This window comes from Ictidomys tridecemlineatus, chromosome 9, assembly GCF_052094955.1.
Source record: "Ictidomys tridecemlineatus isolate mIctTri1 chromosome 9, mIctTri1.hap1, whole genome shotgun sequence".
In the NCBI taxonomy this organism is placed as follows: domain Eukaryota; kingdom Metazoa; phylum Chordata; class Mammalia; order Rodentia; family Sciuridae; genus Ictidomys; species Ictidomys tridecemlineatus.
In genome coordinates, this window is record NC_135485.1 from 4,998,692 (window position 1) to 5,025,741 (window position 27,050).

General features: G+C 54.6%; 1 protein-coding gene across 6 annotated transcripts in view; it reads right to left on the reverse strand.

Annotated features, from left to right (window-relative positions):
- Nucleotides 1-27,050, reverse strand: part of Stk32b (serine/threonine kinase 32B) — a 277,224-nt gene that overhangs the window by 58,625 nt on the left and 191,549 nt on the right. The gene's annotated exons all lie outside the window — the stretch shown is intronic.

The following is a 27,050-nucleotide window of genomic DNA, read 5'->3' on the forward strand; positions in this document are numbered from 1 at the left end:
ACATGGGCTTGTGGCCAGGAGACGAGGCCCGTGACCGCTCTCTCCCCATAACGAGCAGTCGCTCCTGCGCTGGTCAGGTATCAATCCCACCGGACACTCACGGAGGTCATGTGTGACACGGCCGTGCCGTGTTGTCCTGGGGAGGAAGGGGACCCTCAGCCGTGTTCTTAAGTCCTCACTTTCACTGTGACCTTTTGAGCCCCCAAATTTTGATGAGATGAAGTAAGTGGGCGCCTGCTGCCAAGTGCCCAAGACGTCTGCTGTGAACGAGGGGATCACTGGGGAGGTGGTTAGGGAGCCCCCGGGTTCCCCTGGGAAGGCGATCTTGAGAAGGGGCAAAACAAAAGGCGGAAGACCCCACGTCACACACGCCTGGGCCCAGTCAGCAAACGCCGCTCCCGCCCCGGGGCTCCCAGCAGGTTTTCTTAGAGGAGGGGAAACGAGGTGTGTGTCCAGCTGAGGCTGGGGCTCCTCCCACAGTGTCCTGGGGCTGGCGTGGCCTGGCTGGGCATGGGGGCCAGGCAGGAGGGGGCTGTGGTCCAGGGCGCACGGACCACAAAACCCCTGGGAGGCCACGGCCCCGAGACAGCGTCACGCCAGGACAGAGGTGGGGGCGTGGGACGACAGAGCCAAGCTGTGACCAGGTGCACGTGGGGCTGAATAGTGTCCCCCACTCCCGTCCCCTGCCCTCAGAACACCACCTTCTCTGAAATGGGACCTTCTGGATGTGATTAGTCAAGGATGTCAAGAGGACAGTCTCCTGGATGTAGGGCCACCCCAAATCCAGTGACCCGGGTCTTTACAGGGGAAGGAGACGGGGGTGTGGACACACAGAGGAGACGTGGGGCAGACCCTGGGTGACACAGCCACAAGTCAAGGAGGCCTGGGGCCAGCAGTGGTAGGAGGCCAGGGAAACCTCCCGTGGGCCTGTGGAGGAAGCACGGGCCTGATGTGTGTGTGTGTGTGTGTGTGTGTCTGTGTCTGTGTGTATGTGCGTGTGTGTGTATGTGTGCGTGTGTGTATGTGTGTGTGCTGTGTGTGTGCGTGTGTGAGTGTGTGAGCATGTGTGTATGTGCGTGTGTGTGCCAGTGTGTATGTGCGTGCGTGTGTGTATGTGTGTGTGCATGTGTGTGTGCGTGTGTGTGTGCATGTGTGTATGTGTGTGCGTGTGTGTATGTGTGTGTGCGTGTGTGTGCGTGTGTGTATGTGTGCGTGTGTGTGTGTGTGTGTGTGTATGTGTGTATTTTGGTACTGGGGATTTAACTCAGGGGTGCTTTACTACTGAGCTGCATCCCCAGTCCTTTTTCCTTTCTATTTTGAGACAGGGCCTCACTAAGTGGCTGAGGACAGCCTCTAATTTGTAATCCTCCTTCCCCAGCCTTCCGAGTAGCTGGGGTGACAGAACGAGCCACGGCACCGGGCAGTTCAGGTAATGGTAAACTACCAATGTTGTGGTCATTGGCTGTGACGGCTGCAGGAAGCCAGTGGTGGAAGGAGAGGGGGCCACACCTCGAAAGGTAGCCAGGGCACCCACTCACCACAGAATAACTTTAGACAGGGCCACCACCCCTCCAAGCCCCCACGCCCTGCTGATGGCATCTTGTCCATGAGGACCGGGGGACAGACACAACCAGCTTGGTCACCAGACCCCAGACTCCAAGGAAAGGGGCTGTCCTGTCTGGGGACCCAGCTTCGGCACTGGCTCCCTGGTTCTGACCACGCTCACCCAGCCCCGCTGCCGGCTGTGCAAGTCCCGCCTCTCTGCCTCCTTTGCTGAGTGCGTTAAGTGTCTGGATCATGGCCGGTTCCTTCTACAGCACTCTCAGCCCAGAGCAGAGTCTCAAGCATTTATGGGTGGCCCTCGGTAGCTACCAGGGACAAAGAATAAGACAGACCTGGCCCAATGGACCTGGTGTCTTGGCGGGCTGGGGACAGGACAGAGAGCATGTGAATAAGAGTCAAGCAGGCAAGTTGGGACAAGTGCTTTGAAGAAACGGGACTCGGGTCTGGAACAGAGTCCTACAGGGGGCCTGACTTCTGGTGCGCAGCCAGGGAAGCCTCTCAGAGGGGCGGCACAGAGCTGGCAAGCCAGAGCAGGGGAGGCTGGCTCTGCACGGTACAGGGGCAGGTCTGGTTTTGCAGACGAGGTTGGGGGTGGTGAGGAGAGACTTTGCACAGTGACAAGCTTCTGGCCCATGGAGTATGGCAGAGGTGAAGGGAGGCGCTCCCTGATCTGGTTGTCCCGTGGCAAAGTGAGGAGTCCTGCCCCTGATTATGCTAGCCAGTGCAGACTGGGTGAGGACCGCCTTCCTGACTTGGGATGGGAGCCTCCAGGTGCGAGTGGGCCGTAGGCAGGACATGCAGCTGTCCCCAGGAGTTGGGTGGCCTCTGGCCAGTGAGTATAAGGAGAATGGGGACCTCGGACCTCCAGCCACAGGGACAGAGCTCCACCCACCACCCTGAGAGCTGGGAGAGGGTACTGACCTCCAGGGAAGAATGCAGCCCAGGGCCAGGGGCTTGCAGTCCCCTGAGACCAGAAGCAAAGGAGCAGGAGAGCTGGCGGTACCTGGCCCGTGGCTGGAGAGGAAGAGCGTGGGTGGTTAAGCCACCAAGCTGTGCAGACTGGCGAGCAAACACAGCACCCTAGCGGAGACCCTGTGGTCTTGGGTGGTTTACTCTGACCCTCATCGTCCTCATCTGGGAAACGGTGTGACAGCAGCCACCTTGGTGCAGTTGAGTGCAGGAACCCAGAGCAGCCGTACCGCAGGTCCAAATGCTGAGGGTGACGCCGGGCCACGAGAGGTTCTCCTTAAAGGAGACAGCTCTGGGGCCGAGTCTCCAAGTTTGAGCAAGATGAATTCGGCTGCTTTTCCATGAGACTCCTGGGGCAGAACCGTGTGGAAGAGGCCGCGGGTCCGAGGCACTGGGAATCTAATAAGCAGAGCGTTTTATGGCAGAGCGTCTTATCAGAGCCGCGCTCAGCGGCTGCAGGGCCGTTTCTGCCAGGCCTATTTTTCACATTGATTGTATCTCAGCTCCAGAGTGGCCTCCTGTTGAAAATGGGCTCCTACATCCAGAAAGGGCATTGGAAGACGGTGTGGACGGGGACGGATGGGACGATGTTTTCTGAGGCCAAACTCATAAATTCAGAGCTGGCAAAATGACACTGTAACAGCAAGCATGCATGAGAGGCTACCCAACCCTGCTCTCAAATTATCCCCGGCTCCCAGATAAAACGCGCCATCAAATGTCAGCCAGGCCATTTTACAGCCACAGGGACGTGGCCGTGATCCAGCAGAGCCCATGCCCAAGCTGCCACGGAGGGTCGTGAGGACGCTCCTGCCCGCACCCCTGTGAGGAGCCTCTGAGGGTGCCTGCTGCCATCTTGCCCAGCAGCCAAGGCAAGAGCAGCCCAGTGGAGAAAGGGCTGGGCTGGTGCAGTGGACATCTGGGTCCGTTTCACCCAGTGCAGGGGACGCGCTGTTGGTGTGCATGGGTGGTTGGGAGGTGCAGACAGACTCAAGAGACCAGTCCCCAGCCTGCCTCTTGCTGGCCGTGGAGACATGAGCCCACTGGCCACTCTGAGCCTCAGTCCCCTCAGCTGTATGCTGGGTGGTTACACCTGCTCCACGTGGTTCAGCGAGGATTTGGCGAGCTGGTCCTCACGGGAGGGACCGGAGCAGGGTGGCACAGGGAGGCAGACCTCTGCTGCCATAGAGCTGGGCCAAGGCTGCCAGGGCTGAGGCCCAGCCCACAGTACAGGCCCTGGGAAGGGGACAGGAGGCCGTTACAGGGAGTCACCTTGGCCGCCGACCCCTGGCTTGGCCAGCACTGATGGGGTAAGCTGATGGGGGACAGGCGGCTGAGGAGCTGGGCTCTCTGAGTTGGACTCCATTGGCAGGGATCCAGCTTGCGGAACCAGTAACAAGAACGTGGACGCATCGCTCCTCACTGAATGCCCTCCTTTCTCCTGCTTCCTGTGATGGCAGGGCTGTCACGGACCTCGCCCCGGCACCAAGCCTCAAGTCAGTGGCAGGGCTGGCGAGGTTGACAGCTGTCCTGGCCAGTGTGCACTGAAGTCCAGTCTGTGGATTTAACAACGTGTGGCAGGGAACAGGGCTGGGGACCGTGGGGGCATATAACATGCCACTTCACTCAGTGCTGATACTGCTCCCCGAGGCAGCTGTAAGAAAGAACCATTCAGAGAGGGTCCACAGTGTGCCAGGCTCCCTGTGACTCTCCAGGGACCAGACGCGAGCAGAGGCGAGGCGGTTCTCAGATCAGTGCTCTCGGGCTGGGGTGTGGGCCTGGAAGGGAACGAGGGGTCTCGAGGCCTGAAGCCAGCAGCACTGATTCAGGGAGACACGCACAACAAAGACTTCATTTAAAAATGACATTATTTGCATTTCTGAGTGCTTTTTATCTGGTACAGAAAACCTGACAAATAAGGCTACAATTTCTCTTTTAACATGACCCAAATGGCCTCCCAAAGCCGAACTCGGCCCTGTCCCTCCTCTACCTAAATCCCCCTACGGTCTCTGTTGCCTACAGCACTGGTGGGCAGGCCCTGGGATTCTGTGTTCCAATATGACCTCAGAAATGAAAAGGGAACAATGAGATGTGGTGGTCAACATCTAAATCTGTCAACTAGGGGTGCTGGGGACAGCCGCCGGCTCTGTCATGGTCTGTGAATGAAGCAGTCACGGTTGTGCCAAGGGTGGGAAGCAAACTTCAGAGGCACATGGGGCTGCCTCGGAAGCTCTGCCTCGCGGGAAGGCCCATGCTGCCACTCAGTCTCCCTCTGGCTCTATCCTTGAGCCGAGCCATGCTCGGGGCTGGCTGCTTTCCTCCTGCCAAGAACCCACACCAGCATGGTGGGCGCTGTGCCCTCTCTGGGCAGTCAGCTTGTTGTTCCCAGGTGCATCTCATGGAGATCTGGGAGCCTTCGGGATTCACACACATGTCCGGGACACACTGGGTTCAGGGGATTCCTCCGTGCAGGAGTGGGCCCAGCAAGACACCTCCCTAGGCACAGCGAGGGGTCACGTTCCCAACCAGCTCAGACTGCATCCGTTTCCCCCGTCGGTTCTTAGAAAGCTGAATGGGAAGGTCCGTCCAGAGCTGCCTGCTCACCAGAGGGCAGGCTCCTACAGACAGAGCCACCGCAGCAGCCCTGGGAAGCCCAGGCGAGTGGGAAGGAAGTGCCCCAGGGCTCCACAGGGACGGCAAGACAGCTTGTGGGGACTGATGAGGTTTTAAAGGCAAGAACACAAACAACCACTGAAATCCTCACTCACTGAGCTGTGCAGGGCTCCATGTTCCTCATCTGCGAAACAGGGATACAGTGAGCTAAGGTACCAAAGGAACCTAGCCCAGGTCCTAACAGGGAGAAGGCCTCAATGCTTCTCCACTCTGTGCCACCTCACTTAGCAGGAGGTTGGACGGATCAGGATGCGGAAGAAAGGAGGACAGACAGCTGACTCCCAGGTGGCTGTGCCTGTCTCTCACCTTCGTGCAGTTTTATCACCCACAAAGCCCTTCCTGTCCTGCAGGTCACTGAACCTACCTGCCAGGCTCAGAAAACCAGCCCTGTCTTCTTTGTATGAGGGAAGAAGCTGGAGGCTTTCCCTCGGGCCCAGGTGAACAACGGCCGCAGCAGGATTTGAACCTGGCTCCCATCTAGTGCTATCCTTTCCCAGCCTCTGGGTGGGGCAGAGACGTTGGGCAGCAGAGCCACTTGGCTGACCACGAACACATCACAGTCCTCGTGCCTGTGAGCTCCCTCCTGCAGCTGACCTGGCCCGTCTGCACCAGGCCTGCCCTCTGCACCTGCCAGCTCTCAGGACGGTGTCACTGCCTCTGACAAGTTCCCCCAGAAGCCCTGGGGACCAGGTCACTGTCTGCGTTTTCCTATTCGTTGCTGCAGGGGGAACCACATGGGTATCTGTGCCAGCCTGATTATGTCATTGATGTTTCCTCTCCCAGTAGGAGCTGAGTCCTCTGGAGCATGGCCCTCAGCTGGCCCTGCAGGCCCCACACAGTAGGTGCTCAGCAGCAGTTGGAGACATTACTGAATCTGTCACTAATCAGGAGGCACCAGGTGGACCCTGGCCAGAACTGCATAACATCTGAGTCCGCGGATCCTGAGAAAGACCCAGGCGTATGTGCATGTGCCAATTAGCCTCAGGTCCCTGCTTGGGGCTCAGGCCGCTGGTCCAGACAGGGGACCCCACACTCCCTGCCAGGGCAGCTACTCACAGGCTGGCGTTCCCCAGACCCCCCCCCCTCCATTTTACTTCCCTGGCTTTGGGCAGCGGGGGAGTCGCCAGGGAGACTCGGAGTCCTTTCCTCTGGCCCAGCAGCAGGTCCTGGCTTCACCTTGGAGCTGCTGTGGCTCTTCCCCAGCACCCCACTTCTGGGAAGATGCCAGAGGAGGCCCCCGTTCCCACAGAGACAAGTGCTGGTGAGAGGTCAAGTTTGTTCCTATCTACGTGCAAGAGAGGTTCCTACTGGAGTCTGAGCGCGTGTGGCAGGGAGCCCCGAGGGCTGGAGCTCTTCAGGGTACCCAATGCACAGCCATTGACACTCACCCCGTGCCAGCAGCTCGGGTTGGAAAGTGCTCCCCCAAAGTTCGTGTGTTGGAAACGTCAGGCCCAGCTCATGTGCTGATGGTACTGGGATGGGCCCATTAGGATTGAATGGGATCGTGAGGGAGGAGCCCCCAGGATGGGACCAGAGGCTGGACAAGAAAAGGAGAAGAGAGCCCACCTGCCAGCAGGCTCTGTGTCCCATGTGACACTCTGTGCCACTGTGGGAGGCAGTGACAGGCCTCACACAGATGCCAGCAACTCCACACTGGACCAGCCCACGGAACCTGTGAGCTAGACAAACCCTTATTCTTTATAAATCATCCAATCTACTGCATTTAGTTGTAGTAACAGAAAACACACTAAGACCTGGTGCCTGAGTTGGCTCACAATGAAAGGCTGTAAGCCCTGGCTGATCCCAGGGAGGGTTCTTAATCTCTAGCCCCAGCATGAGGCATAGCCTCATTAAGCCACGGGGCTTCAGTGGCTGGCCTGGCCCCTTCGGGAAACAGGAGGATGGCTGTGTCTTATCTGCTGAGTCCTTCGGGCTCCTGTGGGGCCAGGCACATTGGATTTGATTGGCATGATGGGGGTGGGAGATAATCACCCTGTGACTCACAGCCTGAGGACACTGGTGTGGGTGTGGGGCATGCTGGCACAGCAGGTGCACATTAGCCAGAAAAGAAACAAGCAAATGCCCCCAACACATGCCCACTCACCCGTGGTGGCCTCGGGACCCACGGTGCCCCCAGAAGGAGGGATGTCCCTGCTTTGATTTTACTAGGAATGCAGAGTCTGTGTCGAGACGTGAATTAATATTTTAAGAGCTGCTATTTTTAGGGTTCAGGCTCTCTGTAAAGATCTCCCAGGGGGACATGCTGCCAAGATGCATAAGTCACAGAGCCCCAGACCGCCAATGTAGGGCGGGAACTCAACTCCATCTGGAAGGGGCCATCCCTGGGCTGGCAGCCTCTCTGGGCCTGGGTCTCCTCACCTGGGCGGTGGGCTAATTGTGTCCACCCCTCTCTGGGGGCCGTTGTGAGAATCAAGTGCAATGATGCATAGAAAACAGTTTGTCCAGCCTTGGTCTAATAAATGCATCCAACATTTAAGAATGCTTAATTCCCAAGTCAGGAAGCCCCGCCAGGGTCCCAAGGAGAGCGGCAGGACTGAGGCCGGTGGAAAGGCACGTGGCTTTTCTGCCAGGTGTTGAGATTCAGCTTCATGGATGACACAGAGCAGGACCTGGGGACCCTCTCTTCACTCTTTGCCCCACAGCCCAGAGGAAAGGAGCCAGGAGCCCCTGCAGGAAGAAGGATGGTCCTACAGTCGACACATGGCTCCGTGGTGGGTGCTGTTCACGGGCGTCACCTGTTCTTACATCAATCCTGTGTGCTGTCGCCCCACCTGATAGATGAATAATCTTATGCCCATCATCAAGAACACAAATAACAATGAATTGCATGAGGCCATGGGGACAGGCACACTTAGACATTGTTGGTGGGACTGGAAATCAGTGCAACCACTTTGGGAAGCAGTGTGGAGATTCCTCAAGAGACTAGGAATGGAACCTCCACGGTCTTTATCCAAAAGACCTAAAGTCCGCACTCCACAGGGACACGGCACATCAGTAGTCATGGTAGCTCAACTCCCAACAGCCAAGTTATGGAACCAGCCCAGGGGCCCGTCCCCAGGGGAATGGATAAATAAAATGTGGTCTGTAGACACATGGAGTTTTACTCGGCAATAGAGAAGGATAAAATGAAGTCATTTGCTGTTAAATATCTGGAACTGTAGAGCCTCATGCTGAGTGAAACAAGGCGGACTCAGAAAGTTGAGGGTTGAATGCTTTCTGTTCTAGGTGGGAGATAGAGAGAGGGGGAGGGAATAAGAAAGGGGACCCCATAAAAACAGAGAGCGCAGAGCAGAGGGAGGGGAGCCAGGGGGAGGGGAGGTGGGCAGGGGCGGCACTGGGGACAAACCCCACAGATGATGCTGTGTTCATGAGTGACATACCACAGTGGGTCCTGCTTATAAGTATATCACTATAATACACTAGCCAAAGTGATAATGATGATGATGATAGTAATAATGGAAGGGAGGTCACTAGAGTACAGCCAGCAAATCAGGGGAGGCAGGTGGAGGAGAAGGTGCTGGGATTGAGGTTGGTCAGGTGGCCTTCGTGCAGATGTGGACAAGCACCTGGTGCTCATGTATGCAATGAGCCCCAGGATCACACATGATTATAACGCACCAATAAAAAATAAGCTGGATGTGTGGCACACACCTGCATCCCTAGCTGAGTGGTGACTGTAGGCAGGCAGGGTGTGCTGGAGGGGTGGGTCACTGCGCCTTTGCAGTACAGATTTTGTCCCTGGGCTGAGCTCTGCTTCCTGCTGCCATGTCCTGGGCGGCTGCCCTCTGCCGTGATTTCTGCCACCAAGTTCTGCCTCACCTTAGGCTCAGAGCCATGGAGCTGCTCTCTATGGACTGAGACCTCTGAGACTGTGAGCCAAAACAAACCTTTCCTCCTTTTTTGTCCAGTCTTTTGGTCACAGTGATGGGAAAGCTGACTAAGACAGAGAGGAAACTTCATTATGTTCATGAGGACATGTTACAGGGGGTCAGAGGAGTCACCGCATTGCCAATCACAAGAGGCCCTGACAATGGAACCCGTGAGGTCTGGAGAGAGCTCCTGACGCCAGGGTACACAGACCTGGAACAAAAATGCAGCGGGTGGTTGGAAAGCAAAGCCAAGGAAATGGCCCAGAGAACAGAACAAAAAGCCCCAGAGACGAGATGAGAGAAGGCTGACGGGCAGGAGTCGGTGCAGCAAGTGCCATCCAGCATGAGGAGGTGCAGGGGACAGAGAGCAAGGCCCAGGGGCCGGGAAAGGAGGCCGGAGCTGCCAGGAACCTGCTCGCGATCTGCACACAAGGGCCAGGGGCCGTCCTGTGGCGTTGCAGATGCTTGGAAGGGACAAAGGGCTCCGTGTGGGCAGCGGGAGTGTGGGGGGTGAGGCTGGGCCAGCAGGCAGGAGCAGGGGAGGACACGTGGCAGGGGGCCGCTGAGGCCTCATCAAGGGGCTGGAGAAGACCATGGTGCGGGGTGGAGCTACGGGCTGACTAGGGAGTGACTGAGGTGGCACAGACCAGCCTCACTCAGTCTCACTGGACTGCGGATGAGAAAGCTGACCTCTAGATCCTCATTCAGTCCTTTAAATAGGTTCAAGGGGAGCTCAGTTGTGTCCTGGTATCTGACGCCAGGCGCTGGCTAATCTGCCCCCTTAATGAAGAAGGGACTGGCGCTCTTGGCAGGCAGCAGCATCTGGCCAGCCCTGACCTTGGGTTGATTCCACTGTATTTATTTTATGGTCTGAATGTTGATGCCCCCCAAATGTCAAAACCTTATTCAATGAAAGGAAGTGGGGTCCTTAGGGCGTGATTAGGTCACTGGGGTGGAGCCCCCATGTGTGGGTTAGTGCCCTTGTTAAGGCGGTCAGAGGAGCTGCCGTGCCTGTTCTCCCAGGTGAGGACACTCTGCCATCTGTGAGGACCAGGCCCCTCCAGGGACCTTGGTCTTGGGCTTCCCAGCCTTCAGAATTACGAGCAGTGTACTTCTACCACTCAGACCCATGTAAGGTAGACAGCCATCTTCTATTTATGACAAGCAAAACGTTTCTTCTTCTTTTTTATGTATTTATCTATATTTTTTAGTTGTAGTTGGACACAATACTTTTATTTTTTATTCATTTATTTTTATATGGTGCTGAGAATCGAACCCAGCACCTCACACCTGCTAGGCAAGCGCTCTACCGCGGAGCCACAACCCCAGCCCCAAAGCATTTCTTCTTTAAAGGACTGGCAGGAAGTTGTCTGGAGAGAAGGTCAGTCTGTTATAGAGGGCTATTTAAATAGCAGTGCCAGTAGTGTGCAGATAGGCAAGAGTCTAGAGGCAGAGACTAGTCTCTCAGATAAGCTCCTGTAGAAAATTACCACACCTGGGTGGTCCAAAATCAAGGTATCAGCAGGGCCATGCTCTTAGGAGTTTCCAGGGGAGGGGGCTTTCTGCCTCTCCCGATGCAGGTGATCCCTGGTGCCCCGAGCTGTGACAGTACCACTCCCTCCCCTCCCTGCCTCAACTCCTCAGGGCCCTCTCCCCTCTGTCTCTGTGTGTCCTTCACTGTCTTGGGACACCACTGGATTCGGGGCTCCCCCTAATCCAGTATGGCCTCCTTTCCATCTCTACATGAATGACATCTGCAAAGATCCTGTTTCCAAATGGGGTCATATTTCGAGGTCTTGGGCAGAAATTAATTCTAGGGGACCTCTTCCGTCACCGGAAGTAGACTCTGATGGCAGCAGATTTAGCAGAGATCATAAGGGTTGAAGCTAATGGCAACAAGACTGTGGGGACACTGGCGAGTCCCAGCCAGGGGGTGACCCACTCAGACTGCAGAAGGGTCACTGCTGTGCAGGGGAACTGAGGTCAAGATCTGGAACGGGCGTGGGGGGGGTGTCAGAGACACTTGCTAGGGGCTCAGCAGGACAAGAGGGGAACTCCCTGGTACCGGCTGTCACGAGTCACTGGGGTGGAAAAGGCCGAGGAAGGTCTTGCTTGAAGGAAGGACAGTAATTTCCTGAAACACGTGTGGATAATTGGGCTGGAAACTCTCGGTGGGGAGCATGGCCATGGTGGTGGATAGGTCCCAGCTGCAGGCCTGTCCTGGCCTCTCAGCTTTCCTGGCCAGCCACTTGGTCCTATCCATAAGAAGGTGCCTTAGAAACCCTTGGAGACTGAGGGGAACATGCCCTATGGCACCTGGCTGATCCTTGGAGTGGCAGAATAAGAGTCTTACCAAGAGAGCTGATTCAGGAGCTTTACTTGCTCGGAGAGGAAAAAAGTCTATGGATGGTGCACAGGACGCCAATCCCCAGGCAGCTGCACAGTCAGAGCCTGTGGGCAGCCGCACCCAACAGCCGGCGCCCCACCTGACACCTGACCCAGTCTGGAGAATTCTCCCACGGGGAGCTGTAACAGGAAGGAGAGTTTGGAAGCTCTGGAGAGAGACTCCCAATCTGCCTCCATGGAATTCAAGATGGACAAATGACCAAGCCCGGCTACTAAGAGGACAAATCCCTTCTGCCCTTGAGCAGGAAGGAGGCGCGCTTGCTGTGTGGCTTTCCTCTGGTTTTCAGCCCTGGGTCCCAGCCATGGAAGACCCTGACCCAGGGCTGCATCCCCAGCTCATCCGCTCTCCAAGGTCCTGAAAGGCCTGGCTGCTGCCGGCCTGTGCAGCCGACCCTGCTGATCTCCCCAAGGATTTACACTTCCCGAACTTCTCACATCGCTGTGCTCTAAAAACGGGTTCCCGTGAGCCCAACGGCTACTTCTCCTCTGGGGAACTCAGATTCCTCCAAGTCCCCAAGTCATGCAGCCTCTGTGAAACCTCCCTAGACACTCAGACACTCCCTACTCCTACTTCAGCATGAGTAGGGCCTCTCCAGACCTGTTCACTGTGCGTCTCCCACACTAGAAGGGGGTGCTCCATGGAGGTTTATTGCATAGATTAATTAATAAATGGATGAATATGGATGGATGGGTGGATGGATGGAGAGGTAGACAGATGAATGAACAAATGAGTGACTAAACAAGTGAATGAGTGGATGGATGGATGGATGGATGGATGGAAGAAAGCAATGCAGAATCAGGGCATGGTGGAGGGAGCATTGCGCCTCTCCAGCGAGGTTCCCTGGGCCTCATAAACCAGCCTAGCCAGCAGAGCACTGCAGTGAACCCCCAGAACTCTGGACTCACTCATGGGTTTGACTCACTCTGCCCCCTCTGCCTGGGTGACCTGGGAGGCCTTAACTTATTACAGCTGTGCTGCACCAGACAGTGTGACATCTGCTGCCTCACTCAACCCTCAGCACGATCCAGGGGCACTGTCTATCTTTGGCAGGCCTGGGCTCCTGACCCTGCTCCTCCAGCCATTGGGAGAAGCCCAACTCATGCCCCCCGTGTGTCTGGAGGGAGCTCCCTCTCCGGCCTCCTAGCCACACTCAGCACTCTGTTCTGATCCTCCTGGGCCCTTCTGGGACCTCCACCTCCTGCTAGGCCTTGTGCTACTGTCCTGGTCAGCTCCATCTGTTGCCCCCCCTGCCCGTGCCTGCTTGTGCTCAAGTGCACCCAACAACTGGGTGGACACCCCTCCTCAGCCCTCTAGCCGTGAGATGCTTGGTGACTCTACATTACACACCAGAACCCAGGACACAGGCTCTCTTCATTCCCCACCCCAGGCAGGAACCGCCTTGAACCTGCTTCTTCCCCAGCCCAGGGACACTTTCACATGAAGGGGCACCAATCCAACCCTATTCTCAGCCTCAGCCACTCACTGACCTCCTGCAGCCTCCTAAGCAGAGTGTTTGAGCATCTGCTATTGTTCCAGGTACTAGGGATCCAGGATGGGCGAAAAGAAAGCAGGCGGTCCCTGTTCTCGGGAAACCTATGCTCCACCCCAGGGAGGCAGACTATTACTGAAACAGCTAACGAGCTGCGGGCTCCAGGTGAGAAGTGACGCATCTAGACTAAGGTGAGATGAGTGGACGGGGAAGGCGGGGTGACGACTGGTTTCATATGTTAACTTTGCTGGACCGCTCTGCCCAGATGCACAAACCTTATTCTGGATATTTCTATGAGGGTGTTTATAGACAAGATTAATATCTAAATTAGTGGATACAGCCCTCCATTATGTGTTGGGACTCATCAAATCAGATGGTGCCCCAAATAAAATAAAACCCTGGCCTTCACTGGTGAGAGGAGTTCTGCCCGCAGCCTCCAGGACTGAGCTGCAACCCTGGATGTCCCCGAGCCTGCAGTCTCCTGGCTCGGCCTGCAGACTTCAGACTTGGCAGCCTCCACAGCTACGTGGGCCAGTTTCTTAAAATAAACCTCTTCCTAGATACAGTGTGTCCAGCCTCAGGGAGGGGTTGGGCCCAGGATCTTGAACAGGAGTCCCCCAAATGCCTGAGTGTTGAGGCCTGGTCCCCAGAGTGGTGCTGTTGGGAGGTGCTCCCGACCTTCAGGAGGTGGACCTACTGGGAGGTCTTTGGGGCATCAGGGGCGTGCCCTGGAGAGGGACTGCAGGATCTAAGTGCTTCCTGTGCCTTTTTGCTTCCTGGGCGATGCAGGGAGTCTGCTCCGCCACATGTTTTGCCGAGATGTCTGCCTTGCCAGAGCCCAAAGGGCCCCTTGATCACAGACTCCAAACCCAGGAGCCAAAATAAAGTTACAAGATATCATCTCAGACATTTCACTGTGGTGCTGGAAGCCAGCTTGGTCACTCAGGTCCCTGTATAAAATAGTGTGAATTGGCCAAGAACCTGTGCACATCCTCTGTATGGTTTAAGTCGTCTCTAGAATAGTCACAAAGCCTAATGCACTGCAAGTGCTATGTGAGCAGATGCTAACCTGCAGGGAATAGGGAGGAAAGCCGATGTGCGTCCAGTACAGAGGCGATATTTTTCACATTTTAAGAATTTGTGACTGGTTGAATCAATGGATCTGGATCCTGTGGATATGGGGACCCAACTCCCTGTACACGTCCTATTGACTCCGTTTCCCCAGAGACTGATGCAGGGGAAATGGGTGGACTGGTGTGTCTGGCTGCAGCGACTTGGCAGCTCTGGGTGGGCTGGGAAGCACTGGGCATCTGGTGTGGGCACTGGCTGCTGTCCCTCACCTGCTCAGCGCCTTCTCTGTGAGCTTGTGCTGCTTGCTCCTCCCTCCTGTCCTCTCCTCTGTCCTCCCTAAGGATGGGGGGTTGGGGTCAGCCTGGCCCTGGTCCTGGAATGTCTCTTAAAATTTTCTCCATCACTCAGAATTTGGGGCAAACTGCTTTCCTCTGAATTTTAAACTTCTAGAATTTCACTCTATTAAGTGTAACTCAGGAATGTCTTGAGTGGATCCTTGGTAAGTGGCACGTTTATCACCCAAGTAGTCATGACTGAGGAACAAAATAAAAGAGTAGAGTGACTGCAGGTGATGCATCGGATACTTAAAAGCAGTTGAAAGAGAGGATTTCAAATGCCCTCACCACAAAGAAGTGATAGCTATTTGAGGTGATGGATATGTGTTTAGCCTGATTTAATAATTCCTCGATGTGTTCATGTGTCAAAACACTACGTTGCACTCCATAAGAACATACGATTATTAGTTACAAATAACAAAATTAAGGGGAATAGAATCAGAGGCCAAAATATTGCCTTTCTCACCAGGAAGAGTTGTGAGGGAGGATGAAGCAGAGCAGGAGGGCCAGAGGGCCTGTGGCCTGCGCCCAGCCAACAGGCGAGGTGCCCACCGGCCGTGGGGACTCTGGGCAAGCGGAGAGCTCTCTGCATGGAGAGGGTCTGCTTAGTCAGGTGTGCAGGAAGAGCAGAAGACGTGGTCTGTGGACAGGACAGAGCCGAGCAGGCAGGACACTAGGTCTTTCCAGATTCACTGACCTGAGGATTCACTCTACCGCTCCTGGTGGAGAGGGCCAGGAGCCCAGAGAGGCCTGAGTCACACTAACAGAGCTTCCTCCAGTGGAACAGAGGTCAGGAGTGGGGCAGGGTGTCCACCAGTGCAGTGGGGCCAGCCACTGGATGGGTACACTCAGGAAACACACCCAATGGGTTAAGCCCTGCCCAGGACAAAGGGGCTGGCGCTCTTTTCAGCTTGACTGTCTGAACAGTCTTCTGACACCTGAGCGTTTCCTGGACTCTGCACTTGAACTGGATGATCAGCTCTTTGGGGCCCTGAACCTGCTGCTCATCCTGCAGATCTTAGGACTTGTCGGCCTCCAGAATCACTCGAGTCTGTTCCCCGTGCTGAGCCTCCTCTCCCGACACCCACCCCACTGGCTCTGTTCCTCTGGGGAACCTAATTCAGTGGGGCCAGCTGCACCCGCCAACGACCAGAAGCTGGGCTTCCCCTCACCCCCTTATCTTCCTGGTGACTCCTTCCCATATTGAGCCACGGCGCCAAGGCTTCTCCTCATCCTCCAGAGCTCTTGCTGCTCACAGGCTGACCCCACAGCTGTTCCAACCGCATCTTCCAATTGCCATGAGTTAGTATCCAGGTGAATCTTTGTAGACCTCAGATGAAGGAAAAGAGGATCCTCTGCTGGAGCCGAGGGCCTTCTATCTTGAAGGGGCTCGAGTGTTCTGGACTCATCTCCAACTCTGCAGGGCTCATGGAAGAAGACTCAGCTTTTCGGCTCTGTAGCATGAGATCTCTTGCAAAGATCAATCTGAATTGAGGAAAGAAATATAGATGTCTTGTGGAGAGGAACCCCCTTCCTTCCTCCTGCTGAGGCCGAGGGCATGAAGCATGCAGATACAGTTATTTTGTCATGGAGGAGATGAAGCTGAAATCTGATTAAATAGTCCACTGATCCAGGAAAGGTGGGAACAGAGCCATCGTCTCCTTTTTAAACATTTGGAAATTTGAGGCCTCTTCTAGGATGAAAGATTGATGACCCTTTCCTTGGTAGGATGCTATTGTAAAATAGTAGTGGCACTGTCTCGGATGCACAAGGGAGCCCAGGGGAACGAGGTTCCGGGAGTCCTGGGCTACCTGAAGCACCAGGGCTCTGTGACAAGGAAGGCTGGTCCCTTAAAGAAGGCCAAGTGCAACACAGCCCAGCCAGCCGGGAGGCCCAGGCCTGGGGGCACCAGGGTCTCAGCACACTTGAAAAGAGGCCACTCCTACTTCACGGATGGTGGGAAATTCACCACAGCTGCGTCTGACCTTCTGCTTGTACCCTCCCTGACACCTCTTGCTGGCGCCCTGGTCCCCAATCCTTTGTCTTTGACTTCGCCAAAAGTGTACCCATCTGACGGCCACTGTGCGTCTGTCTTGCATGAGGTTGGTCATTTGTTGGCTAATTTTCTTTGGCTTCTGCTGCCCCTTGTGCTGTACCGCCTGCTCTCCGCAGGGTGCGTGGGCCCATGCTGCTCAATCCTTGCCTGTCTCCAGGGCCACAGAGACCTGGCTGGTGTCCTGTGCTCATGTGTGCATGCTCTGCTCCCACGGAGGTGCAGCCACCGCCTTCGAGACTACCCCTCCCTGCCCCTAGCTCCATAGACCAGACCTTGTGAGGGCACATGAGACAATGCATTTGAAAACACTCATCCTCACTGTATTCCAGAAAGTTCTGACAAGTGACTTATGCAAATCACCACTGGGTCACAGCAGATGATAACGACAATGGGAGGGAAGTAGAATACACGCCTCTGGTAGCCTGGCTTCTGTGCAGTGCTTTGGTGTGGACTGGAAAGAGCTCCCTCTCCAGGCAGAGGCCAGTGAACTATGTTCTGGGGCTCAAATCTTGTTTTTGTAAATAAAGTTTTATTGGAACATAGTTACTCCTGTTCACTGATGTCCTGTTATTGTGGCTGTTTTTATGCGATAGTGACAGAGGTGAGTGACTGGGGCAGAGACCCTCTGTGAACCTGGACTACTTACTCTGGCCTTTAGGAGAAGCTGGGCACAGCTGGATTCCAGCAGCCACACGCCCCCAGCTGCTGGCTCTGTCACCTTCATATCACCTTGTGAGGAGGTGAGGCAAGAGTCAGGCTCAAGACTGGCAGAGACTCTCCCAGACCAAACTGGAGACAGGCTCCTCTGAGCCCTCTCTTCCCCTGGGCCTCATCCTTGGGCTCTGACTGCAGGTGGCCAGGTCCAGTTTTACAAGAATCCTGCTGCGGTGGTTTTGTAAGAAGCCCACCCTTGATTCATTGGATCACATACCAATGTCCCTGGCCTGCCATCAGCAAGAATCTCACTGCCTCCGTCTGGCAAGAAGCCCCTACCCTTGAAGTCCCTCCTAGTCCCTTTCCACCCACTGATCCCCTCAGGCAGCTCCTGGGCTCTGATCCCTGCCTGTCCCTGCTGTTTTTGGATTGATCCCGCCACTCCTCGGATGTCCTGAGTCTTGACGTCCACTGCAGTAGCCCTGAGTGAGATGAAGTCTTCCTTATAGTTTTAACAAGAGTCTCAAGAAGTGCATGCCTCGGCAGGGCTCCTGTGGCCAGGAAGCGGAGGCCCCACGGCACCAGCTCAGGTCCTATGGCAGCAAAGCCTCTGTGTCACCTGCCTCTCTGAGCTCAGAGCCTCTTTCACACCCTGGACCTGGCCTTGGACACCAGAGTCCCCGCTGCCTGAGGGACAGCTCACTCTTCACCACCGGGTGCTGACGTGCCTGTGACACAGGGCTCACCTGCCTTCGCCACCAGGGCCACCATTACTCATGCTTCAGGCTGTCACTCTCCCTAACGGGTCCCCAAAGCTTCACCCATTTCCTCATTCATTGATGAGTATCTGCATCTCCGAGGTGGCAAGTGCTGAGTCAGCCAATGAGATGTCACGGTGAGCAACAAGCTCTCTGCAGGAGCGCATAGCCTGGTCCCCGGGTGACCCGGTCCTGTCTGCGTGCTCCTCCACTACTGCGAGGCAATTCACTGGGCCGGTATCTGGACAAGCACGGAACAGGATCATGATGAGAGGCTGTCTGAGAGCTGGCCCCAGGCTCCGGGAGTGGACTCGGCCTGTCGGCACCCCTGCTCTGACCACAGCAACTGCTTCCTGCACACTCGGGGCCAGTGAGCGCAGAGAGCAGGAAGGCTCAGGCCGGCTCCTCTGCCTGGAGGAGGTGGTCTCGCCCCTCCCCTGCCCAGGAGGACGGAGGAGATGCTCCCATGCTCTGAAGTCAACAGACCCCCAGGTAGACGTCAGAGCGGATGAATGGCATCCTGTCCCTGGTGCACACCTGCTCAGGCTGTGAGCCTGCTGCCAGCTTCTGCCCATCTGAACAGCAGAAGAAAGGACGAGAATGAGAACGCAGGTTAGCCGGAATGAGGTTTGGTCCCTAGATAACTGGGACTTAAATAAAGAAGGAAGTTATGTATCTTCCATGTCAAAATCTAGAGGTGGCCAGTGCAGAGCTGGCTCAGCAACTGGGGCCAGGGCATCTTTGGGAACCAGGTCCTCGCTGCTATCCTTAGGGTGTGGCACTCTGGGTGGGTCTCCGGGTATCACGTCTCCCTTCAGTAGCAGGATGGACCAAGGGTGGAAGAAGAGGCAAAGTGTCTTAAAGAAGCCTAGTGACATTTCTGCTCACACCTCATTGGCTGGGAGCCAATCACATGACCACACTTAATGCCAGGGAGGCAGGAAGTGTGGCACCTATTCTGGAAAGTCCCGTGCCCAGCTGCAGTTCAAACCCTACAGACCCTGGGAAGAGTGGCGGGGGGCACTTCACCACCTCTGCCCCGGCAGGGCGGAGGAAGAGGACGGCTGTCCTCTACCCGCCCAGCAGCTCCACGCAGGGGTGCATGGGCTGTGCTTGCTGCGTCCTCAGGGAAGAGCACGGGAGCAGTGAGTTTGGGGACATATTCTTCTGAGGCCTCCAGAGGGCGGGAGAAGCAGGATCCGCTCTTGAGCCCCCATGTTAGGGAGTCCCCTGCCAGGCCCCCAGGAGACCATTCATGCTCCATGACAGATCAGGCCCAGGCCACCAGGACTACCTGGTGTACGCACTCCTTGACCTTGGACACATTCCTGTCCTTCTCGGGCCGAGGCTCCTCATTTAAGGCTGGCAATAGCACTAGGCCTAGCTCACGGGTGGTTGTAGGATTAGTGAGTTGTTGAACGTCAGCCCCTAGCACCAGACCTTCCAAGGGCAAATTGGCTATTGTTTTTATTCAGACACCTCCAGGCAGCGGGTGTTGATGGTCAGTCAGTGGAGAAGGACTAACGTGGGGATTATGTAACTTTCTTCCCATCTCTCTCTTCTTTGACTCAACATATCAGAGAGGCCAAGAGCCCAGAAGAGGGAGGAGTTAGGGGTGGGTATCACAGAGGCAGACCCTGCCCTCACACTCACATTCCAATGTGAGAGAGGGGGAAGAAATGACATAGCAGTTGAGCCCCTTCCCAATGTCAAGTTTTTTAAGTCACACTGGGCAGTGATGTGGGAGGGGAAATCTCCAAATCTTGCATCAGATTCTGGTTTTAAAGTAGACTAGGCTGGATTTGTAACTACATATCTTTCCTGGGATATAATGGAATCTTCCTGCTTTAGTCTGTTTTTCATTGCTATAAGAGAATACCAGAGACTAGGTGATTTATAAAGGAAAAGCGTTTACTTACCATTTGGTTCTGGAGGCTGAAAGTCAAAAGATCAGGTGGCCACATCTGGAGTGGGCCTTGTACTGCTTCACAGCAGAAAAGTGGAAGGGCCAGAGGGCCCCCACAAAAGAGATGAGGTAGGAGGAGCAGCCTTGCTTTCAAAATCCCATTGTTTCATTTCAGTTCAGCCCTGACAGCAAGAACTCCCAGACTCCTGGAGAATTAACCCAAACCCAAGAAAGTGACATCGTTCCTGCATGGAGTCGGAGCCCTCATGACACAAACATCCCTTAAAGGTGCCATCATACGTCCACAATATCACATTGGGGAAGAAATTTCAGCCTGAGTTTGGAAAGGCCCCCCATCCTCCAGCCTGCACCCCCAGGAAGAGATCTACCTCATAGAGAAAGGACGTTCACCTCGGGACAGAGGGGCAAATAAAGAGAATGTAAAGCTATGTGACTGGGAAGCCTGACAGCAGACACTACAGACTAACCCAGCTGGGCCCACATTTCCTTCCAAAAGTTCAGTTGTACCCTGTCCAGTTTGGCAGCCCTCTGGGTGGCTCATCTGTTGGCATTCACAAGCCAGACAGGGTTGCCCTGGGGCGGCAGAGGCTGCCAGCCCTGCAGTGCCCGCTCTGCCCTGTGTGTCCTCTCCAGCATGCTGTGCGAGGAGAAAGGGGCAGCGGGAGGCTGGGTGGCCGGCCACTAGGTTGGACGGCTCCACCTCCTCCTCTACAGGATGCAGATTGCAGCCAGCTTCCCCTGTCACGTCCACTCTGGGCTCCAGTCCTGTCCTCAGGGGCCGCCTAATTTAGGCATCTTTCCCCTTCCATCTGACAAAGGAAAAGGCACAGTGAGCTGTCCCAGAGCTGCCCTGTGGTATGTCCAAACCACGGGAGTGACTGACTGCCTCTGTGCTGGGCGCTGAAACAACATCTTCAGCCAGTGACCTTTCCATTTCTGCTCCGTTCTTGGGGGAAGCCCGAGTTCCTTCCAGGAGATCAAAAATAAAATCAAAAAAGAAGCGGAAGTGGAGAGAAGGGGGGTGCAGGCTGCCGGAGCCCACAGATGTGGGGTTAAACTCCGCCCTCATAGACCTCCACAGCTTTCACCCTCCCTGGGCCTGGGCATCACAGGGAAAAAGCGGGAGGGGTGTGGTTAGGGAAGCCCGGCAGTGGGCAGGAGGACTAAGTGAATCCAGCACCCTAAGGTGCTTAACAGAACCTGGGGATGCACGGGGCGTGCGAGAGACGGTGGCCACCCTGAGGTCCGCCACGAGGATCGCCTACCCCGTGTTACTTCTTGATCCTGGTAGCCAAGGAATTTGGATCCACAAAGACAAGATCAGAATTGGGACCCCGATCCACCTCAGCAAGGTTCCAAAACCTTCTACTCAACCCCAGATATCACAAAGCCACCAGGAAGCCAGATGCATCAACCGCCATCTGAGGGCCACCTGGGCCAAGTGACCGGCGCTTGCCCGCCTCTTGCCCGCCGCGGTGGGAATGCTGTGCACGTTTCTTTTCCTCACACGTGTTCCTCTGTCACTTCCCAGGCAGCAGCTCCTCACGAGCCATCTCATGTCACCTGCACCGTTGGCCAGGGTGTGCGCAGTCACCCCACTGAACCGATGAGCAAAATCAGGATAAAGAGATCAAAAAGCTGGTTCCTGTGACGCAGGGAGCGAGTGGCAAAGCCAGGCCCCATCTTGGCTTTTCATCTTCCTTGAAGGGAAGGGGAGGGGAAGGGGACAAAGGGACCCAGCTGTGAAGGGACACTCTGCTGCGTCTCAGCACTCAGGTCCCTTCTCTTATTCTGGCAGTGACTCAGAGGCTCTGACCCTTTGCCCTTTCAAGGAAAGAGGCTGGTCAGGGGCCAGGGGTCGAGGTGACTTCCCCAGACAGCACAGCTCCAGTGAGCTGAGCAGGGTGACCCTGCAGCGGGCTTCTGCTCACAGAGTTCTCGCTCCTTCCGTTCCTCAGCCCCGAGGTCCCCTGGACGTGGACACTGGCCACACATGCAGCTTACAGACACTAACACAGGGAAGGAGGACACGTCCAGGGCCTCGGCAACCTGGGCTGCCAACAGCTCTCCCGCACACCTGCAGACACTGGTGTGTGCGGTGCTCCGCCGGCTCTGACTCAGGTCTCCTGGATGCTGCCCTCGGCATCTCGCGCCCTGGGCAGGCTGACTCTCAGCAGCACATCTTTGCCACATGCAAACACACACACTCAGATTTGTGCCAATTTCCTCTTCCCCAGTGACTCACTCATCAGTCCCTTTTGAAAAAAAATGAGTAACATCAACATCAAAAACGAGCTCCCAAGTTTACTTTTCAATACTCCAGAGGAAAATGTGTGTTTAAGTGTTAAAAATGCCACCTGCCGCCACACTCCACCGAAAGCCTCTGGATGTTCACGCGGTTGGTGGGGCTGGAGGTTTCCTTCCCCAGCTCAGCATCCCAGGCCATGGCAAGGAAACAGTGTGCAGCTCTTGAAGAATGCAGGGAAAGGGGCTGGGGCTGGGGCTCAGTGGTGGAGCGCTTGCCCAGCGTGTGCGAGGCGCTGGGTTTGATCCTCAGCACCACAGGTAAATAAATAAAATAAAGGTATTGTGTCCACCTACAACTAAAAATTTTTTTTAAAAAAAAGAATGCAGGGACAGGATGAGGGAGGAAATGCCGAGGGATTTTAAAATGAAAATGAAGACAGTTTACAGATAAGGCTTCCCTTAGAGAAACTGTAGATGTTCTCATTGCTCAGTTCACTCCCTTCTAGAAACACCTAGAACCTCCCATGTGGCGGGCACTGTGCTCACTTCTCACAGTGTGAGTGCACAAAATGGTTCAGGTGAGTAAACCCACAGCCCAGAGAGGGAGGCAGATGTCCAGTGGGACCTTCTGCTATAGACGTGCGCAAGGTTCAGTGGACACACAGAAGGGGAATGATTACTTTGTTCAGAAATTGGGAAGGATTCTAGGAGGAAACAGGCATTTTATTTTCCAGGAAGAATTAATAAAAGGGGACATTTGGGCTAAGAAAACACCAAACACATGAAGGCCTGAAAGCTTAAGTGTGGGCGGTAGACGGGGTAGGCATTCTATCTGCTCAGCATGGGTTGCCCTCTTCCTCTGGGAAGCCCCCACCAAGGAATGTGGTCCCAGAGGGACTGTCTGTGAAGTCAGACCACGAGAAGGGTGATTCCATGACTTAACTGTCTATATTAGAATATTCTCTCGCTCTGGCAACAGGATTTCATTCAATGACTCAGGCAGAACCAATCAGAAGCTTCTCTGAGATAGATATGTGACTCAAGAAGAACCAATCAGAAGCTTCTCTGAGATAGACATGTGACTCAAGAAGAACCAATCAGGAGCTTCTAGGGACTGGTGAGAGAAAAGACCTTCCCCTTCTACTGGCATGGTCCAGATGGCCCAGTTGGAAACAAGGCAACGTAAGTTGACGAGAGCCTTGTTGCTGCCTCACTGGGAGTCCGCTGTCTGCAAAATAAGCTAGAAGAAACCTAGAAAGCACAATCTCTGTTTCTCTATCAAACAAAAAATATCAGATATGCTGATTTTCCAAGTTTTTACATAAAATATTCTGTTTTCATAACCTTCAAGTTGGGTTTTTATTACTCTGCATTCATCCAAACTACTATGACAAATTACTGTCCCTTAGTAGCTTAAATGGAGCAAGGACTTAAAAGAGAGTTAAGGGTCAAATCATGGTGGGCTTTGAACAACTGGACTAAGGAATTCTGACTTCATCCTGTGGGCAACTAGTCTTTATTTTTTAAATTTTAAAAAAATTTTTAAATATCACTAGAGTGATAATTTAAAGAAGCAAAGTGACACAGTTTGCCTTTGTTTCCAAAAGATGTCTCCAGCAGCGGGTGAGTCAGCCTGTTTCCTATTCACTAATTTATGTAAATATTGGGAAAGTCTCAAAGTACTCCGTGGAGGTGGAGAGAAAAGAAGGCACATTCTGAAACTGCTGATTTCACTTGACTATAGCAGGAGGCAGTTTTCCTCTTCAGTAACCAAGATTATTTAATTAGCAATGAAAATTGAATTCTTCTATGTTAACTAATGGGGTAAACACTTCAAAGGACATCTCTCACCCAGCAAATCCCTACAGGTGACATGACATGTGTCACAATTAGTAAGCACATCGATTAGTAAAGGAAACAAAGGCTCAGGGGGAGTCTCATGGATGTGTTTCTCTGCCTGCGATTCTTTGGCGAGAGCAGCTCAGCGCTGACCTATTTTATTCCTCATGATCCAGGCCTAGAGGTTGCTTTGCCTTGGCCTAAAGGGCTCAGACTGGCAGTCCTTAGAGTTTCTAAAAGAGATAATGCTAAGTGATTATTATTAGTAGCTGAGCCAAGGCCCTGGGTCTATAGCCAAGGCCCAAATCTGCCTTTAAGGGGCAAAGTCTGCCTGGCCACCTTGGGAAACTCAAGACCTGGACTCTGAGTCACTCTCCAGGGTCAGCACTTGGCTCACCCCAGGGCCTTGGCAAGTCATAGCTCTCATCTTCCATTTTCCATCTGTTATTAAGTAGCATCCTAAGATAGAGCCCAAGCTAAAGACAGACTGCAAGAGTTAAGTGAAATAACACAAGACTTCAAAGTTCACATTCGACCATCCAAACCAGTCTATAAAAGACACACTCATGTCGGAGATGTACGCCTTGATTATGTGCATTTCACGATCCTGACAGCCAGGCTCTGCCAGGCACTGGAAGGTGTTGATGATAAACATGGCCAAGCTTTTAGGAGCAGAAACCTGGTGGGAGAAACCCACTCCTTGAAGACAACAGGGACTGGTCACTGTGGTGGTGGAGGTGTCTTAGGAGAGACCTGGGAAACAGAGAGGGTGAAGCACTGAGCTCTTCTATGGGTTTTCCCCAAAGTCATGGAGGGGATGACGCCTGAGTTGGAGTGACATCATAGCAACAGTGTTTTACAGGCAAATCACCCAGACTTGGGAGATGATTCCCAAGAGGGAACCTGACAATTTGCAAACAGATCTGAGGGCATGAGAGCTGCGTGCTCTACCCAGGCCCGGGGCTCGCTGGCTGTCTGGCATCTGTGTTTGCCTCCCCAGCTGCAATGCCAACCTCAAGTCCCAACATCCGTCGCACTTTCAGCACCAAGGAGAGTTCCTGCAGCACCACAGGCCATTCTTAGTGCTCCAAAGAAAACCTCGGGGTGTACAGAGCTTCAAGGTCTCTCACCCATTAAAGAGAACATGTTTACTATTGCAGAGAGAAACTTGGTTTCCATGTCAGGGTGCTTAGAATTTCCAAGTCCCTATCCTGGTGGTGACAAGGAGGAACCTAAACCAGCGAGGGTGCTACAGGTTAACTCTAATGGTTAGCGCCTTCCAGGGCAATTCTACTTCAATTTCTCACTTTACTTCAGTGTCACAGGAGTTCACCTGTGTGGCCATCTGCCACTGGCCACCCTGATCTCAGCTCCTCCTATTAAAATCCCTGCTCGGTGGCTGCTAGATGTCTCTTTCCTAAGTGTATCACTAACTAATCTCCATCATCCACAAAATAAAGTCTACACTCTTTAGTTTAATAATTAAAGCTTCTCATTAAGGAGCTAGTCCAGATGGTTCTTCAAGAAATTAGAAACGGAATCACTGCATGATCCAGCCATCCCTCTTCTGGCTCTGTAGCCCACACAACTGAAGGCAGGGTCTTATCTGTGTCCCCAGGTCCATAGCAGCAGTGTTCCCCATAGCCGTAAGGTTAGAAGCAACCCTGAGAGCCACCGGCACATGGAGGGATAAATGAAATGTGGTACATCCATACAATAGAACATCACTGAACCTTAAAAGAGCCGCAAATTCTAATGCATGCTGCACCAAACGTAAAACTTGAGAACATTGCATTAATAGGCCAATCACAGAAAGACAAATACTGTATGACCCCACCAATAGGAGCACGAGCAAAGTCAAATTCAGAGACGGGAAGTGGAGTGGTGGTGTCCAGGGACCAGGTGGAGGGGACGGGGGACTTCCTGTTTAGTGGGTTCAGGGTTTGAAGTTTGCAGGATGAAAAGGGCTCTGGTATCGGCGGTGTCACACTTCTACTATACTAGAATTCTACACTGTGTGTAATCTGCCACCAATTAAAAATGACACTGAGCTTCCCAGTCATTCCCCCGCAGCTAACATCCACTGATCAACCCTCCCGAAGCGTCCCCAGGCCTCCCGCCTCAGTAACACCCCCAGCCTACACCACCTCTGGTCCTCAGAAGCAGCCTGCCCCTCTAAGGGGGTACACTCACCTGCTGCCCAGTCGCCTGGCCTCGCCTGGCGCCCTCCCCAGAGCACGGCAGCCCTCCTACTGTCACTGGGGGTGTTCTGAGCTCCCCGCCCTGGCGCCCAGGCCTGTGGAGACGGCATGGATCTGCCTGATTCTGTCACTCCAGAAGGTGGCTTTGGGTCTGGCACCCCACAGTGGACTCCTCCAGGTGGACAACAGCCATCCTCTAGGTTGGTCTCTCCAGGTAACTGGGCTGACAGGGGAACGGCCATGGAGGGCTCTGGAAGTATGCTCCTCAGACCTCCAGCCAGAGCCCTGCCTTCTCTCGCCCGTGGGGTGGCCGCCCCCTGCTCCTGCCTGCAGGCCGTCTTCCACCCAGCAGCCAGCGTGAGACGGGAAGAGGAGCAAGCCACGCTCCACGGAAGGCCTGGCCAGCCCACGTCCGTCCTGCTGAGAAGCTGCAAGGCTTTCCCCGCCCACAGGTGAAGGCCAAGGCCGCGGTCCCCATCACCCCCCACTTCCTGCCACTCTCCTGGTGCCCCCACTGCTCTCGCCCTTCTGGCTCCCCCGCAGTTCCAGAGACACGCGGCCTACCTCCCAGGGACCTCCACCCCTCTGCCTGGAACCCCACGCGTAGGTCACCACACCTCGCGCCCACTTCCTCCAGCTCTGAACGCGTCAAGTGGGAGTGGTCCTTCCCCAATGCCCTCCCCATCCCACACTCACCCACAGCATCTGTCACCACCTGACACCTTATAGTCAACACTGCAGGCCACTGTCTGCCTCCCTCCCCTGGAGAGGTGTGCCAGGACGGTGGGAACTGGGCAGTCCTCACTGCTGCCTCCTTAGCCTCGCATAACGCAGGGGTGGGTGGGGGAGTGAGTAGACAGGTGGGTGGTTGGGGGAGTGAACAGGGGGTAGGTGGGTGGAGGAGTGAGTGGACAGGTGGGTGGGTGGGTGTGGGAGTGAACAGGGGGGTGGGTGGGTGGGAGAGTGAGTGGACA